Raw genomic sequence first — 18,654 nt, 5'->3', positions numbered from 1 at the left:
CGGACATGTCGAACTTTCCCAAAATGGTCAACATGGATGAAATGTTAACTTTTAATCTTTTGACTCTAAATGCCTGTTGAATGTGAATTTTGACTTGTTCAACTAAAAAAAGTGTGTTTAAAGTCATTTTGGTGCCTGAAATTGGTCAAAATGGAAGCTTTTGAGTAAGCTAATCTCTGTAAAAATGGCAATTTTGGTCACTGTGAGGGTTTCAAAAGTGGTTATTCAACATGAGGCACGATCCAATTGACATTTTGAATCATTTTTGGTACACTCCAAAAAATAAATTTTCTGATGAAAAACGATGACTCCGGACCTGTCGAACTTTTCCAAAATGGTCAACATGGATGAAATTTTAACTTTTAATCTTTTGACCCTAAATGACTGTTGGATGTGAATTATGACTTGTTCAACTAAAATAAGTGTGTTTAAAGTCATTTCGGTGACTTAAATTGCTCAAAATGGAAGCTTTTGAGTAAGCAAAACTCTGTAAAAATGCCAATTTTGGTCACTGTGAGGGTTTCAAAAGTGGTTATTCAACATGAGGGACAATCCAGTTGACATTTTGAATCATTTTTGGTGCACTCGAAAAAATCGATTTTCCTATGAAAAACGATGACTCCGGACCTGTCGAACTTTCCCAAAATGGTCAACATGGATGAAATTTTAACTTTTAATCTTTTGACTCTAAATGCCTGTTGGATGTGAATTTTGACTTGTTCAACTAAAATAAGTGTGTTTAAAGTACTTTCGGTGCCTGAAATTGGTCAAAATGGAAGCTTTTGAGTAAGCAAAGCTCTGTAAAAATGACAATTTTGGCCACTGTGAGGGTTTCAAAAGTGGATATTCAACATGAGGCACGATCCAATTGACATTTTGAATCATTTTTGGTACACTACAAAAAATCAATTTTCTGATGAAAAACGATTACTCCGGACCTGTCGAACTTTCCCAAAATGGTCAACATGGATGAAATTTTAACTTTTAATCTTTTGACTCTAAATGCCTATTGGATGTGAATTTTGACTTGTTCAACTAAAATAAGGGTGTTTAAAGTCATTTCGGTGCCTGAAATTGGACAAAATGGAAGATTTTAAGTAAGCAAAGCTCTGTAAAAATGGCAATTTTGGTCACTGTGAGGGTGTCAAAAGTGGTTATTCAACATGAGGCACAATCCAATTGACATTTTGAATCATTTTTGGTACACTCCAAAAAATCAATTTTCTGATGAAAAACGATGACTCCGGACCTGTCGAACTTTCCCAAAATGGTCAATATGGATGAAATTTTAACTTTTAATCTTTTGACTTTAAATGCCTGTTGTATGAGAATTTTGACTTGTTTAACTAAAATAAGTGTGTTTAAAGTCATTTCGGTGCCTGACATTGGTCAAAATGGAAGCTTTTGAGTAAGCAAAACTCTGTAAAAATGGCAATTTTGGTCACTGTAAGGGCTTCAATAGTGGTTATTCAACATGAGGCACAATCCAATTGACATTTTGAATCATTTTTGGTACACTCCAAAAAATCAATTTTCTGATGAAAAACGATGACTCCGGACCTGTCGAACTTTCCCAAAATGGTCAATATGGATGAAATTTTAACATTTAATCCTTAGACTCTAAATGACTGTTGGATGTGAATTATGACTTGTTCAACTAAAATAAGTGTGTTTAAAGTCCTTTCGGTGCCTGAAATTGTTCAAAATGGAAGCTTTTGAATAAGCAAAACTCTGTAAAAATGGCAATTTTGGTCACTGTGAGGGTTTCAAAAGTGGATATTCAACATGAGGCACGATCCAATTGACATTTTGAATCATTTTTGGTACACTCCAAAAAATCAATTTTCTGATGAAAAACGATGACTTCGGACCTGTCGAACTTTCCCAAAATGGTCAACATGGATGACATTTTAACTTTTAATCTTTTGACTCTAAATGCCTGTTGGATGTGAATTTTGACTTGTTCAACTAAAATAAGTGTGTTTAAAGTCCTTTCGGTGCCTGAAATTGGTCAAAATGGAAGCTTTTGAGTAAGCAAAGCTCTGTAAAAATGACAATGTTGGCCACTGTGAGGGTTTCAAAAGTGGTTATTCAACATGAGGCACGATCCAATTGACATTTTGAATCATTTTTGGTAAACTCCAAAAAATCAATTTTGTGATGAAAAACGATGACTCCGGACCTGTCGAACTTTCCAAAAATGGTCAACATGGATGAAATTTTAACTTTTAATCTTTTGACTCTAAACGACTGTTGGATGTGAATTATGACTTGTTCAACTAAAATAAGTGTGTTTAAAGTCCTTTCGGTGCCTGAAATTGGTCAAAATGGAAGCTTTTGAGTAAGCAAAGCTCTGTAAAAATGACAATTTTGGCTACTGTGAGGGTTTCAAAAGTGGTTATTCAACATGAGGCACGATCCAATTGACATTTTGAATCATTTTTGGAACACTCCAAAAAATCAATTTTCTGATGAAAAACGATGACTCCGGACCTGTCGTACTTTCCCAAAATGGTCAACATGGATGAAATTTTAACTTTGAATCTTTTGAATCTAAATGACTGTTGGATGTGAGTTATGACTTGTTCAACTAAAATAAGTGTGTTTAAAGTCCTTTCGGTGCCTGAAATTGGTCAAAATGGTAGCTTTTGAGTAAGCAATGCTCTGTAAAAATGACAATTTTGGCCACTGTGAGGGTTTCAAAAGTGGTTATTCAACAGGGAGGCACGATCCAATTGACATTTTGAATCATTTTTGGTACACTCCAAAAAATCAATTTTCTGATGAAAAACGATGACTTCGGACCTGTCGAACTTTCCCAAAATGGTCAACATGGATGAAATTTTAACTTTTAATCTTTTGACTCTAAATGCCCGTTGGATGTGAATTTTGACTTGTTCAACTAAAATAAGTGTGTTTAAAGTCCTTTCGGTGCCTGAAATTGGTCAAAATGGAAGCTTTTGAGTAAGCAAAGCTCTGTAAAAATGACAATGTTGGCCACTGTGAGGGTTTCAAAAGTGGTTATTCAACATGAGGCACGATCCAATTGACATTTTGAATCATTTTTGGTACACTCCAAAAAATCGATTTTCCGATGAAAAACGATGACTCCGGACCTGTCGAACCTTCCCAAAATGGTCAACATGGATGAAATGTTAACTTTTAATCTTTTGACTCTATATGCCTGTTGGATGTGAATTTTGACTTGTTCAACTAAAATAAGTGTGTTTACAGTCCTCTCGGTGCCTGAAATTGGTCAAAATGGAAGCTTTTGAATAAGCAAAGCTCTGTAAAAATTACAATTTTGGCCACTGTGAGGGTTTCAAAAGTGGTTATTCAACATGAGGCACGATCCAATTGACATTTTGAATCATTTTTGGTACACTCCAAAAAATCAATTTTCCGATGAAAAACGATGACTCCGGACTTGTCGAACTTTCCCAAAATGGTCAACATGATGACATTTTAACTTTTAATCTGTTGACTCTAAATGACCGTTGGATGTGAATTTTGACTTGTTCAACTAAAAAAAGTGTGTTTAAAGTCATTTTGGTGCCTGAAATTTGTCAAAATGGAAGCTTTTGAGTAAGCAAAGCTCTGTAAAAATGGCAATTTTGGTCACTGTGAGGGTTTCAAAAGTGGTTATTCAACATGAGGCACGATCCAATTGACATTTTGAATCATTTTTGGTACACTCCAGAAAATAAATTTTCTGATGAAAAACGATGACTCCGGACCTGTCAAACTTTTCCAAAATGGTCAACATGGATGAAATTTTAACTTTTAATCTTTTGACCCTAAATGACTGTTGGATGTGAATTATGACTTGTTCAACTAAAATAAGTGTGTTTAAAGTCATTTCGGTGACTTAAATTGCTCAAAATGGAAGCTTTTGAGTAAGAAAAACTCTGTAAAAATGGCAATTTTGGTCATTGTGAGGGTTTCAAAAGTGGTTATTCAACATGAGGCACAATCCAGTTGACATTTTGAATCATTTTTGGTACACTCCAAAAAATCGATTTTCCGATGAAAAACGATGACTCCGGACATGTCGAACTTTCCCAAAATGGTCAACATGGATGAAATGTTAACTTTTAATCTTTTGACTCTAAATGCCTGTTGGATGTGAATTTTGACTTGTTCAACTAAAAAAAGTGTGTTTAAAGTCATTTTGGTGCCTGAAATTGGTCAAAATGGAAGCTTTTGAGTAAGCAAATCTCTGTAAAAATGGCAATTTTGGTCACTGTGAGGGTTTCAAAAGTGGTTATTCAACATGAGGCACGATCCAATTGACATTTTGAATCATTTTTGGTGCACTACAAAAAAATCGATTTTCCGATGAAAAACGATGACTCCGGACATGTCGAACTTTCCCAAAATGGTCAATATGGATGAAATTTTAACATTTAATCTTTAGACTCTAAATGACTGTTGGATGTGAATTATGACTTGTTCAACTAAAATAAGTGTGTTTAAAAAGTCATTTCGGTGCCTGACATTGGTCAAAATGGAAGCTTTTGAGTAAGCAAAACTCTGTAAAAATGGCAATTTTGGTCACTGTAAGGGTTTCAATAGTGGTTATTCAACATGAGGCACGATCCAATTGACATTTTGAATCATTTTTGGTGCACTCCAAAAAATCGATTTTCCGATGAAAAACGATGACTCCGGACATGTCGAACTTTCCCAAAATGGTCAATATGGATGAAATTTTAACATTTAATCTTTAGACTCTAAATGACTGTTGGATGTGAATTATGACTTGTTCAACTAAAATAAGTGTGTTTAAAGTCCTTTCGGTGCCTGAAATTGGTCAAAATGGAAGCTTTTGAGTAAGCAAAACTCTGTAAAAATGGCAATTTTGGTCACTGTGAGGGTTTCAAAAGTGGTTATTCAACATGAGGCACGATCCAATTGACATTTTGAATCATTTTTGGTACACTCCAAAAAATCAATTTTCTGATGAAAAACGATGACTCCGGACCTGTCGAACTTTCCCAAAATGGTCAACATGATGAAATTTTAACTTTTAATCTGTTGACTCTAAATGCCCGTTGGATGTGAATTTTGACTTGTTCAACTAAAATAAGTGTGTTTAAAGTCCTTTCGGTGCCTGGAATTGGTCAAAATGGAAGCTTTTGAGTAAGCAAAGCTCTGTAAAAATGGCAATTTTGGTCACTGTGAGGGTTTCAAAAGCGGTTATTCAACATGAGGCACGATCCAATTGACATTTTGAATCATTTTTGGTACACTCTAAAAAATCAATTTTCTGATGAAAAACGATGACTCCGGACCTGTCGAACTTTCCCAAAATGGTCAATATGGATGAAATTTTAACATTTAATCTTTAGACTCTAAATGACTGTTGGATGTGAATTATGACTTGTTCAACTAAAATAAGTGTGTTTAAAGTCATTTCGGTGACTTAAATTGCTCAAAATGGAAGCTTTTGAGTAAGCAAAACTCTGTAAAAATGGCAATTTTGGTCACTGTGAGGGTTTCAAAAGTGGATATTCAACATGAGGCACGATCCAATTGACATTTAGAATCATTTTTGGTACACTCCAAAAAATCAATTTTCTGATGAAAAACGATGACTCCGGACCTCTCGAACTTTCCCAAAATGGTCAACATGATGAAATTTTAACTTTTAGTCTGTTGACTCTAAATGCCCATTGGATGTGAATTTTGACTTGTTCAACTAAAATAAGTGTGTTTAAAGTCCTTTCGGTGCCTGAAATTGGTCAAAATGGAAGCTTTTGAGTAAGCAAATCTCTGTAAAAATGGCAATTTTGGTCACTGTGAGGGTTTCAAAAGTGGTTATTCAACATGAGGCACGATCCAATTGACATTTTGAATCATTTTTGGTACACTCCAAAAAATAAATTTTCTGATGAAAAACGATGACTCCGGACCTGTCGAACTTTTCCAAAATGGTCAACATGGATGAAATTTTAACTTTTAATCTTTTGACCCTAAATGACTGTTGGATGTGAATTATGACTTGTTCAACTAAAATAAGTGTGTTTAAAGTCATTTCGGTGACTTAAATTGCTCAAAATGGAAGCTTTTGAGTAAGCAAAACTCTGTAAAAATGCCAATTTTGGTCACTGTGAGGGTTTCAAAAGTGGTTATTCAACATGAGGGACAATCCAGTTGACATTTTGAATCATTTTTGATGCACTCGAAAAAATCGATTTTCCTATGAAAAACGATGACTCCGGACCTGTCGAACTTTCCCAAAATGGTCAACATGGATGAAATTTTAACTTTTAATCTTTTGACTCTAAATGCCTGTTGGATGTGAATTTTGACTTGTTCAACTAAAATAAGTGTGTTTAAAGTACTTTCGGTGCCTGAAATTGGTCAAAATGGAAGCTTTTGAGTAAGCAAAGCTCTGTAAAAATGACAATTTTGGCCATTGTGAGGGGTTCAAAAGTGGATATTCAACATGAGGCACGATCCAATTGACATTTTGAATCATTTTTGGTACACTACAAAAAATCAATTTTCTGATGAAAAACGATGACTCCGGACCTGTCGAACTTTCCCAAAATGGTCAATATGGATGAAATTTTAACATTTAATCCTTAGACTCTAAATGACTGTTGGATGTGAATTATGACTTGTTCAACTAAAATAAGTGTGTTTAAAGTCCTTTCGGTGCCTGAAATTGTTCAAAATGGAAGCTTTTGAGTAAGCAAAACTCTGTAAAAATGGCAATTTTGGTCACTGTGAGGGTTTCAAAAGTGGATATTCAACATGAGGCACGATCCAATTGACATTTTGAATCATTTTTGGTACACTCCAAAAAATCAATTTTCTGATGAAAAACGATGACTTCGGACCTGTCGAACTTTCCCAAAATGGTCAACATGGATGACATTTTAACTTTTATTCTTTTGACTCTAAATGCCTGTTGGATGTGAATTTTGACTTGTTCAACTAAAATAAGTGTGTTTAAAGTCCTTTCGGTGCCTGAAATTGGTCAAAATGGAAGCTTTTGAGTAAGCAAAGCTCTGTAAAAATGACAATGTTGGCCACTGTGAGGGTTTCAAAAGTGGTTATTCAACATGAGGCACGATCCAATTGACATTTTGAATCATTTTTGGTAAACTCCAAAAAATCAATTTTGTGATGAAAAACGATGACTCCGGACCTGTCGAACTTTCCAAAAATGGTCAACATGGATGAAATTTTAACTTTTAATCTTTTGACTCTAAACGACTGTTGGATGTGAATTATGACTTGTTCAACTAAAATAAGTGTGTTTAAAGTCCTTTCGGTGCCTGAAATTGGTCAAAATGGAAGCTTTTGAGTAAGCAAAGCTCTGTAAAAATGACAATTTTGGCTACTGTGAGGGTTTCAAAAGTGGTTATTCAACATGAGGCACGATCCAATTGACATTTTGAATCATTTTTGGAACACTCCAAAAAATCAATTTTCTGATGAAAAACGATGACTTCGGACCTGTCGAACTTTCCCAAAATGGTCAACATGGATGACATTTTAACTTTTATTCTTTTGACTCTAAATGCCTGTTGGATGTGAATTTTGACTTGTTCAACTAAAATAAGTGTGTTTAAAGTCCTTTCGGTGCCTGAAATTGGTCAAAATGGAAGCTTTTGAGTAAGCAAAGCTCTGTAAAAATGACAATGTTGGCCACTGTGAGGGTTTCAAAAGTGGTTATTCAACATGAGGCACGATCCAATTGACATTTTGAATCATTTTTGGTACACTCCAAAAAATCGATTTTCCGATGAAAAACGATGACTCCGGACCTGTCGAACCTTCCCAAAATGGTCAACATGGATGAAATGTTAACTTTTAATCTTTTGACTCTAAATGCCTGTTGGATGTGAATTTTGACTTGTTCAACTAAAATAAGTGTGTTTACAGTCCTCTCGGTGCCTGAAATTGGTCAAAATGGAAGCTTTTGAATAAGCAAAGCTCTGTAAAAATGACAATTTTGGCCACTGTGAGGGTTTCAAGAGTGGTTATTCAACATGAGGCACGATCCAATTGACATTTTGAATCATTTTTGGTACACTCCAAAAAATAAATTTTCTGATGAAAAACGATGACTCCGGACCTGTCGAACTTTTCCAAAATGGTCAACATGGATGAAATTTTAACTTTTAATCTTTTGACCCTAAATGACTGTTGGATGTGAATTATGACTTGTTCAACTAAAATAAGTGTGTTTAAAGTCATTTCGGTGACTTAAATTGCTCAAAATGGAAGCTTTTGAGTAAGCAAAACTCTGTAAAAATGCCAATTTTGGTCACTGTGAGGGTTTCAAAAGTGGTTATTCAACATGAGGGACAATCCAGTTGACATTTTGAATCATTTTTGGTGCACTCGAAAAAATCGATTTTCCTATGAAAAACGATGACTCCGGACCTGTCGAACTTTCCCAAAATGGTCAACATGGATGAAATTTTAACTTTTAATCTTTTGACTCTAAATGCCTGTTGGATGTGAATTTTGACTTGTTCAACTAAAATAAGTGTGTTTAAAGTACTTTCGGTGCCTGAAATTGGTCAAAATGGAAGCTTTTGAGTAAGCAAAGCTCTGTAAAAATGACAATTTTGGCCACTGTGAGGGTTTCAAAAGTGGATATTCAACATGAGGCACGATCCAATTGACATTTTGAATCATTTTTGGTACACTACAAAAAATCAATTTTCTGATGAAAAACGATGACTCCGGACCTGTCAAACTTTCCCAAAATGGTCAATATGGATGAAATTTTAACATTTAATCCTTAGACTCTAAATGACTGTTGGATGTGAATTATGACTAGTTCAACTAAAATAAGTGTGTTTAAAGTCCTTTCGGTGCCTGAAATTGTTCAAAATGGAAGCTTTTGAGTAAGCAAAACTCTGTAAAAATGGCAATTTTGGTCACTGTGAGGGTTTCAAAAGTGGATATTCAACATGAGGCACGATCCAATTGACATTTTGAATCATTTTTGGTACACTCCAAAAAATCAATTTTCTGATGAAAAACGATGACTTCGGACCTGTCGAACTTTCCCAAAATGGTCAACATGGATGACATTTTAACTTTTAATCTTTTGACTCTAAATGCCTGTTGGATGTGAATTTTGACTTGTTCAACTAAAATAAGTGTGTTTAAAGTCCTTTTGGTGCCTGAAATTGGTCAAAATGGAAGCTTTTGAGTAAGCAAAGCTCTGTAAAAATGACAATGTTGGCCACTGTGAGGGTTTCAAAAGTGGTTATTCAACATGAGGCACGATCCAATTGACATTTTGAATCATTTTTGGTAAACTCCAAAAAATCAATTTTGTGATGAAAAACGATGACTCCGGACCTGTCGAACTTTCCAAAAATGGTCAACATGGATGAAATTTTAACTTTTAATCTTTTGACTCTAAACGACTGTTGGATGTGAATTATGACTTGTTCAACTAAAATAAGTGTGTTTAAAGTCCTTTCGGTGCCTGAAATTGGTCAAAATGGAAGCTTTTGAGTAAGCAAAGCTCTGTAAAAATGACAATTTTGGCTACTGTGAGGGTTTCAAAAGTGGTTATTCAACATGAGGCACGATCCAATTGACATTTTGAATCATTTTTGGAACACTCCAAAAAATCAATTTTCTGATGAAAAACGATGACTCCGGACCTGTCGTACTTTCCCAAAATGGTCAACATGGATGAAATTTTAACTTTGAATCTTTTGAATCTAAATGACTGTTGGATGTGAGTTATGACTTGTTCAACTAAAATAAGTGTGTTTAAAGTCCTTTCGGTGCCTGAAATTGGTCAAAATGGTAGCTTTTGAGTAAGCAATGCTCTGTAAAAATGACAATTTTGGCCACTGTGAGGGTTTCAAAAGTGGTTATTCAACATGAGGCACGATCCAATTGACATTTTGAATCATTTTTGGTACACTCCAAAAAATCAATTTTCTGATGAAAAACGATGACTTCGGACCTGTCGAACTTTCCCAAAATGGTCAACATGGATGAAATTTTAACTTTTAATCTTTTGACTCTAAATGCCCGTTGGATGTGAATTTTGACTTGTTCAACTAAAATAAGTGTGTTTAAAGTCCTTTCGGTGCCTGAAATTGGTCAAAATGGAAGCTTTTGAGTAAGCAAAGCTCTGTAAAAATGACAATGTTGGCCACTGTGAGGGTTTCAAAAGTGGTTATTCAACATGAGGCACGATCCAATTGACATTTTGAATCATTTTTGGTACACTCCAAAAAATCGATTTTCCGATGAAAAACGATGACTCCGGACCTGTCGAACCTTCCCAAAATGGTCAACATGGATGAAATGTTAACTTTTAATCTTTTGACTCTAAATGCCTGTTGGATGTGAATTTTGACTTGTTCAACTAAAATAAGTGTGTTTACAGTCCTCTCGGTGCCTGAAATTGGTCAAAATGGAAGCTTTTGAATAAGCAAAGCTCTGTAAAAATGACAATTTTGGCCACTGTGAGGGTTTCAAGAGTGGTTATTCAACATGAGGCACGATCCAATTGACATTTTGAATCATTTTTGGTACACTCCAAAAAATCAATTTTCCGATGAAAAACGATGACTCCGGACTTGTCGAACTTTCCCAAAATGGTCAACATGATGAAATGTTAACTTTTAATCTGTTGACTCTAAATGCCCGTTGGATGTGAATTTTGACTTGTTCAACTAAAAAAAGTGTGTTTAAAGTCATTTTGGTGCCTGAAATTTGTCAAAATGGAAGCTTTTGAGTAAGCAAAGCTCTGTAAAAATGGCAATTTTGGTCACTGTGAGGGTTTCAAAAGTGGTTATTCAACATGAGGCACGATCCAATTGACATTTTGAATCATTTTTGGTACACTCCAAAAAATAAATTTTCTGATGAAAAACGATGACTCCGGACCTGTCGAACTTTTCCAAAATGGTCAACATGGATGAAATTTTAACTTTTAATCTTTTGACCCTAAATGACTGTTGGATGTGAATTATGACTTGTTCAACTAAAATAAGTGTGTTTAAAGTCATTTCGGTGACTTAAATTGCTCAAAATGGAAGCTTTTGAGTAAGAAAAACTCTGTAAAAATGGCAATTTTGGTCACTGTGAGGGTTTCAAAAGTGGTTATTCAACATGAGGGACAATCCAGTTGAAATTTTGAATCATTTTTGGTACACTCGAAAAAAACGATTTTCCTATGAAAAACGATGACTCCGGACTTGTCGAACTTTCCCAAAATGGTCAACATGATGACATTTTAACTTTTAATCTGTTGACTCTAAATGACCGTTGGATGTGAATTTTGACTTGTTCAACTAAAAAAAGTGTGTTTAAAGTCATTTTGGTGCCTGAAATTTGTCAAAATGGAAGCTTTTGAGTAAGCAAAGCTCTGTAAAAATGGCTATTTTGGTCACTGTGAGGGTTTCAAAAGTGGTTATTCAACATGAGGCACGATCCAATTGACATTTTGAATCATTTTTGGTACACTCCAGAAAATAAATTTTCTGATGAAAAACGATGACTCCGGACCTGTCGAACTTTTCCAAAATGGTCAACATGGATGAAATTTTAACTTTTAATCTTTTGACCCTAAATGACTGTTGGATGTGAATTATGACTTGTTCAACTAAAATAAGTGTGTTTAAAGTCATTTCGGTGACTTAAATTGCTCAAAATGGAAGCTTTTGAGTAAGAAAAACTCTGTAAAAATGGCAATTTTGGTCATTGTGAGGGTTTCAAAAGTGGTTATTCAACATGAGGCACAATCCAGTTGACATTTTGAATCATTTTTGGTACACTCCAAAAAATCGATTTTCCGATGAAAAACGATGACTCCGGACATGTCGAACTTTCCCAAAATGGTCAACATGGATGAAATGTTAACTTTTAATCTTTTGACTCTAAATGCCTGTTGGATGTGAATTTTGACTTGTTCAACTAAAAAAAGTGTGTTTAAAGTCATTTTGGTGCCTGAAATTGGTCAAAATGGAAGCTTTTGAGTAAGCAAAGCTCTGTAAAAATGGCAATTTTGGTCACTGTGAGGGTTTCAAAAGTGGTTATTCAACATGAGGCACGATCCAATTGACATTTTGAATCATTTTTGGTACACTCCAAAAAATAAATTTTCTGATGAAAAACGATGACTCCGGACCTGTCGAACTTTCCCAAAATGGTCAACATGGATGAAATTTTAACTTTTAATCTTTTGACTCTAAATGCCTGTTGGATGTGAATTTTGACTTGTTCAACTAAAAAAAGTGTGTTTAAAGTCATTTTGGTGCCTGAAATTGGTCAAAATGGAAGCTTTTGAGTCAGCAAATCTCTGTAAAAATGGCAATTTTGGTCACTGTGAGGGTTTCAAAAGTGGTTATTCAACATGAGGCACGATCCAATTGACATTTTGAATCATTTTTGGTGCACTCCAAAAAATAAATTTTCTGATGAAAAACGATGACTCCGGACCTGTCGAACTTTCCCAAAATGGTCAACATGGATGAAATTTTAACTTTTAATCTTTTGACTCTAAATGCCTGTTGGATGTGAATTTTGACTTGTTCAACTAAAATAAGTGTGTTTAAAGTACTTTCGGTGCCTGAAATTGGTCAAAATGGAAGCTTTTGAGTAAGCAAAGCTCTGTAAAAATGACAATTTTGGCCACTGTGAGGGTTTCAAAAGTGGATATTCAACATGAGGCACGATCCAATTGACATTTTGAATCATTTTTGGTACACTACAAAAAATCAATTTTCTGATGAAAAACGATTACTCCGGACCTGTCGAACTTTCCCAAAATGGTCAACATGGATGAAATTTTAACTTTTAATCTTTTGACTCTAAATGCCTATTGGATGTGAATTTTGACTTGTTCAACTAAAATAAGTGTGTTTAAAGTCATTTCGGTGCCTGAAATTGGTCAAAATGGAAGATTTTAAGTAAGCAAAGCTCTGTAAAAATGGCAATTTTGGTCACTGTGAGGGTGTCAAAAGTGGTTATTCAACATGAGGCACAATCCAATTGACATTTTGAATCATTTTTGGTACACTCCAAAAAATCAATTTTCTGATGAAAAACGATGACTCCGGACCTGTCGAACTTTCCCAAAATGGTCAATATGGATGAAATTTTAACTTTTAATCTTTTGACTCTAAATGCCTGTTGTATGAGAATTTTGACTTGTTTAACTAAAATAAGTGTGTTTAAAAAGTCATTTCGGTGCCTGACATTGGTCAAAATGGAAGCTTTTGAGTAAGCAAAACTCTGTAAAAATGGCAATTTTGGTCACTGTAAGGGTTTCAATAGTGGTTATTCAACATGAGGCACGATCCAATTGACATTTTGAATCATTTTTGGTACACTCCAAAAAATCGATTTTCCGATGAAAAACGATGACTCCGGACATGTCGAACTTTCCCAAAATGGTCAATATGGATGAAATTTTAACATTTAATCTTTAGACTCTAAATGACTGTTGGATGTGAATTATGACTTGTTCAACTAAAATAAGTGTGTTTAAAGTCCTTTCGGTGCCTGAAATTGGTCAAAATGGAAGCTTTTGAGTAAGCAAAACTCTGTAAAAATGGCAATTTTGGTCACTGTGAGGGTTTCAAAAGTGGTTATTCAACATGAGGCACGATCCAATTGACATTTTGAATCATTTTTGGTACACTCCAAAAAATCAATTTTCTGATGAAAAACGATGACTCCGGACCTGTCGAACTTTCCCAAAATGGTCAACATGATGAAATTTTAACTTTTAATCTGTTGACTCTAAATGCCCGTTGGATGTGAATTTTGACTTGTTCAACTAAAATAAGTGTGTTTAAAGTCCTTTCGGTGCCTGGAATTGGTCAAAATGGAAGCTTTTGAGTAAGCAAAGCTCTGTAAAAATGGCAATTTTGGTCACTGTGAGGGTTTCAAAAGCGGTTATTCAACATGAGGCACGATCCAATTGACATTTTGAATCATTTTTGGTACACTCTAAAAAATCAATTTTCTGATGAAAAACGATGACTCCGGACCTGTCGAACTTTCCCAAAATGGTCAATATGGATGAAATTTTAACATTTAATCTTTAGACTCTAAATGACTGTTGGATGTGAATTATGACTTGTTCAACTAAAATAAGTGTGTTTAAAGTCATTTCGGTGACTTAAATTGCTCAAAATGGAAGCTTTTGAGTAAGCAAAACTCTGTAAAAATGGCAATTTTGGTCACTGTGAGGGTTTCAAAAGTGGATATTCAACATGAGGCACGATCCAATTGACATTTAGAATCATTTTTGGTACACTCCAAAAAATCAATTTTCTGATGAAAAACGATGACTCCGGACCTCTCGAACTTTCCCAAAATGGTCAACATGATGAAATTTTAACTTTTAATCTGTTGACTCTAAATGCCCATTGGATGTGAATTTTGACTTGTTCAACTAAAATAAGTGTGTTTAAAGTCCTTTCGGTGCCTGAAATTGGTCAAAATGGAAGCTTTTGAGTAAGCAAAACTCTGTAAAAATGGCAATTTTGGTCATTGTGAGGGTTTCAAAAGTGGTTATTCAACATGAGGCACAATCCAGTTGACATTTTGAATCATTTTTGGTACACTCCAAAAAATCGATTTTCCGATGAAAAACGATGACTCCGGACATGTCGAACTTTCCCAAAATGGTCAACATGGATGAAATGTTAACTTTTAATCTTTTGACTCTAAATGCCTGTTGGATGTGAATTTTGACTTGTTCAACTAAAAAAAGTGTGTTTAAAGTCATTTTGGTGCCTGAAATTGGTCAAAATGGAAGCTTTTGAGTAAGCAAAGCTCTGTAAAAATGGCAATTTTGGTCACTGTGAGGGTTTCAAAAGTGGTTATTTAACATGAGGCACGATCCAATTGACATTTTGAATCATTTTTGGTACACTCCAAAAAATAAATTTTCTGATGAAAAACGATGACTCCGGACCTGTCGAACTTTCCCAAAATGGTCAACATGGATGAAATTTTAACTTTTAATCTTTTGACTCTAAATGCCTGTTGGATGTGAATTTTGACTTGTTCAACTAAAAAAAGTGTGTTTAAAGTCATTTTGGTGCCTGAAATTGGTCAAAATGGAAGCTTTTGAGTAATCAAATCTCTGTAAAAATCTCAATTTTGGTCACTGTGAGTGTTTCAAAAGTGGTTATTCAACATGAGGCACGATCCAATTGACATTTTGAATCATTTTTGGTACACTCCAAAAAATAAATTTTCTGATGAAAAACGATGACTCCTGTCGAACTTTCCCAAAATGGTCAACATGGATGAAATTTTAACTTTTAATCTTTTGACTCTAAATGCCTGTTGGATGTGAATTTTGACTTGTTCAACTAAAATAAGTGTGTTTAAAGTACTTTCGGTGCCTGAAATTGGTCAAAATGGAAGCTTTTGAGTAAGCAAAGCTCTGTAAAAATGACAATTTTGGCCACTGTGAGGGTTTCAAAAGTGGATATTCAACATGAGGCACGATCCAATTGACATTTTGAATCATTTTTGGTACACTACAAAAAATCAATTTTCTGATGAAAAACGATTACTCCGGACCTGTCGAACTTTCCCAAAATGGTCAACATGGATGAAATTTTAACTTTTAATCTTTTGACTCTAAATGCCTATTGGATGTGAATTTTGACTTGTTCAACTAAAATAAGTGTGTTTAAAGTCATTTCGGTGCCTGAAATTGGTCAAAATGGAAGATTTTAAGTAAGCAAAGCTCTGTAAAAATGGCAATTTTGGTCACTGTGAGGGTGTCAAAAGTGGTTATTCAACATGAGGCACAATCCAATTGACATTTTGAATCATTTTTGGTACACTCCAAAAAATCAATTTTCTGATGAAAAACGATGACTCCGGACCTGTCGAACTTTCCCAAAATGGTCAATATGGATGAAATTTTAACTTTTAATCTTTTGACTCTAAATGCCTGTTGTATGAGAATTTTGACTTGTTTAACTAAAATAAGTGTGTTTAAAAAGTCATTTCGGTGCCTGACATTGGTCAAAATGGAAGCTTTTGAGTAAGCAAAACTCTGTAAAAATGGCAATTTTGGTCACTGTAAGGGTTTCAATAGTGGTTATTCAACATGAGGCACGATCCAATTGACATTTTGAATCATTTTTGGTACACTCCAAAAAATCGATTTTCCGATGAAAAACGATGACTCCGGACATGTCGAACTTTCCCAAAATGGTCAACATGGATGAAATGTTAACTTTTAATCTTTTGACTCTAAATGCCTGTTGGATGTGAATTTTGACTTGTTCAACTAAAAAAAGTGTGTTTAAAGTCATTTTGGTGCCTGAAATTGGTCAAAATGGAAGCTTTTGAGTAAGCAAATCTCTGTAAAAATGGCAATTTTGGTCACTGTGAGGGTTTCAAAAGTGGTTATTCAACATGAGGCACGATCCAATTGACATTTTGAATCATTTTTGGTACACTCCAAAAAATAAATTTTCTGATGAAAAACGATGACTCCGGACCTGTCGAACTTTTCCAAAATGGTCAACATGGATGAAATTTTAACTTTTAATCTTTTGACCCTAAATGACTGTTGGATGTGAATTATGACTTGTTCAACTAAAATAAGTGTGTTTAAAGTCATTTCGGTGACTTAAATTGCTCAAAATGGAAGCTTTTGAGTAAGCAAAACTCTGTAAAAATGCCAATTTTGGTCACTGTGAGGGTTTCAAAAGTGGTTATTCAACATGAGGGACAATCCAGTTGACATTTTGAATCATTTTTGGTGCACTCGAAAAAATCGATTTTCCTATGAAAAACGATGACTCCGGACCTGTCGAACTTTCCCAAAATGGTCAACATGGATGAAATTTTAACTTTTAATCTTTTGACTCTAAATGCCTGTTGGATGTGAATTTTGACTTGTTCAACTAAAATAAGTGTGTTTAAAGTACTTTCGGTGCCTGAAATTGGTCAAAATGGAAGCTTTTGAGTAAGCAAAGCTCTGTAAAAATGACAATTTTGGCCACTGTGAGGGTTTCAAAAGTGGATATTCAACATGAGGCACGATCCAATTGACATTTTGAATCATTTTTGGTACACTACAAAAAATCAATTTTCTGATGAAAAACGATTACTCCGGACCTGTCGAACTTTCCCAAAATGGTCAACATGGATGAAATTTTAACTTTTAATCTTTTGACTCTAAATGCCTATTGGATGTGAATTTTGACTTGTTCAACTAAAATAAGGGTGTTTAAAGTCATTTCGGTGCCTGAAATTGGTCAAAATGGAAGATTTTAAGTAAGCAAAGCTCTGTAAAAATGGCAATTTTGGTCACTGTGAGGGTGTCAAAAGTGGTTATTCAACATGAGGCACAATCCAATTGACATTTTGAATCATTTTTGGTACACTCCAAAAAATCAATTTTCTGATGAAAAACGATGACTCCGGACCTGTCGAACTTTCCCAAAATGGTCAATATGGATGAAATTTTAACTTTTAATCTTTTGACTCTAAATGCCTGTTGTATGAGAATTTTGACTTGTTTAACTAAAATAAGTGTGTTTAAAGTCATTTCGGTGCCTGACATTGGTCAAAATGGAAGCTTTTGAGTAAGCAAAACTCTGTAAAAATGGCAATTTTGGTCACTGTAAGGGTTTCAATAGTGGTTATTCAACATGAGGCACAATCCAATTGACATTTTGAATCATTTTTGGTACACTCCAAAAAATCAATTTTCTGATGAAAAACGATGACTCCGGACCTGTCGAACTTTCCCAAAATGGTCAATATGGATGAAATTTTAACATTTAATCCTTAGACTCTAAATGACTGTTGGATGTGAATTATGACTTGTTCAACTAAAATAAGTGTGTTTAAAGTCCTTTCGGTGCCTGAAATTGTTCAAAATGGAAGCTTTTGAGTAAGCAAAACTCTGTAAAAATGGCAATTTTGGTCACTGTGAGGGTTTCAAAAGTGGATATTCAACATGAGGCACGATCCAATTGACATTTTGAATCATTTTTGGTACACTCCAAAAAATCAATTTTCTGATGAAAAACGATGACTTCGGACCTGTCGAACTTTCCCAAAATGGTCAACATGGATGACATTTTAACTTTTAATCTTTTGACTCTAAATGCCTGTTGGATGTGAATTTTGACTTGTTCAACTAAAATAAGTGTGTTTAAAGTCCTTTCGGTGCCTGAAATTGGTCAAAATGGAAGCTTTTGAGTAAGCAAAGCTCTGTAAAAATGACAATGTTGGCCACTGTGAGGGTTTCAAAAGTGGTTATTCAACATGAGGCACGATCCAATTGACATTTTGAATCATTTTTGGTAAACTCCAAAAAATCAATTTTGTGATGAAAAACGATGACTCCGGACCTGTCGAACTTTCCAAAAATGGTCAACATGGATGAAATTTTAACTTTTAATCTTTTGACTCTAAACGACTGTTGGATGTGAATTATGACTTGTTCAACTAAAATAAGTGTGTTTAAAGTCCTTTCGGTGCCTGAAATTGGTCAAAATGGAAGCTTTTGAGTAAGCAAAGCTCTGTAAAAATGACAATTTTGGCTACTGTGAGGGTTTCAAAAGTGGTTATTCAACATGAGGCACGATCCAATTGACATTTTGAATCATTTTTGGAACACTCCAAAAAATCAATTTTCTGATGAAAAACGATGAC

This window comes from Lissotriton helveticus, chromosome 11 (genome assembly GCF_964261635.1).
Source record: "Lissotriton helveticus chromosome 11, aLisHel1.1, whole genome shotgun sequence".
In the NCBI taxonomy this organism is placed as follows: Eukaryota; Metazoa; Chordata; class Amphibia; order Caudata; family Salamandridae; genus Lissotriton; species Lissotriton helveticus.
The sequence above is the reverse complement of the archived record's forward strand: the minus strand, read 5'-3'. Positions refer to the sequence as shown.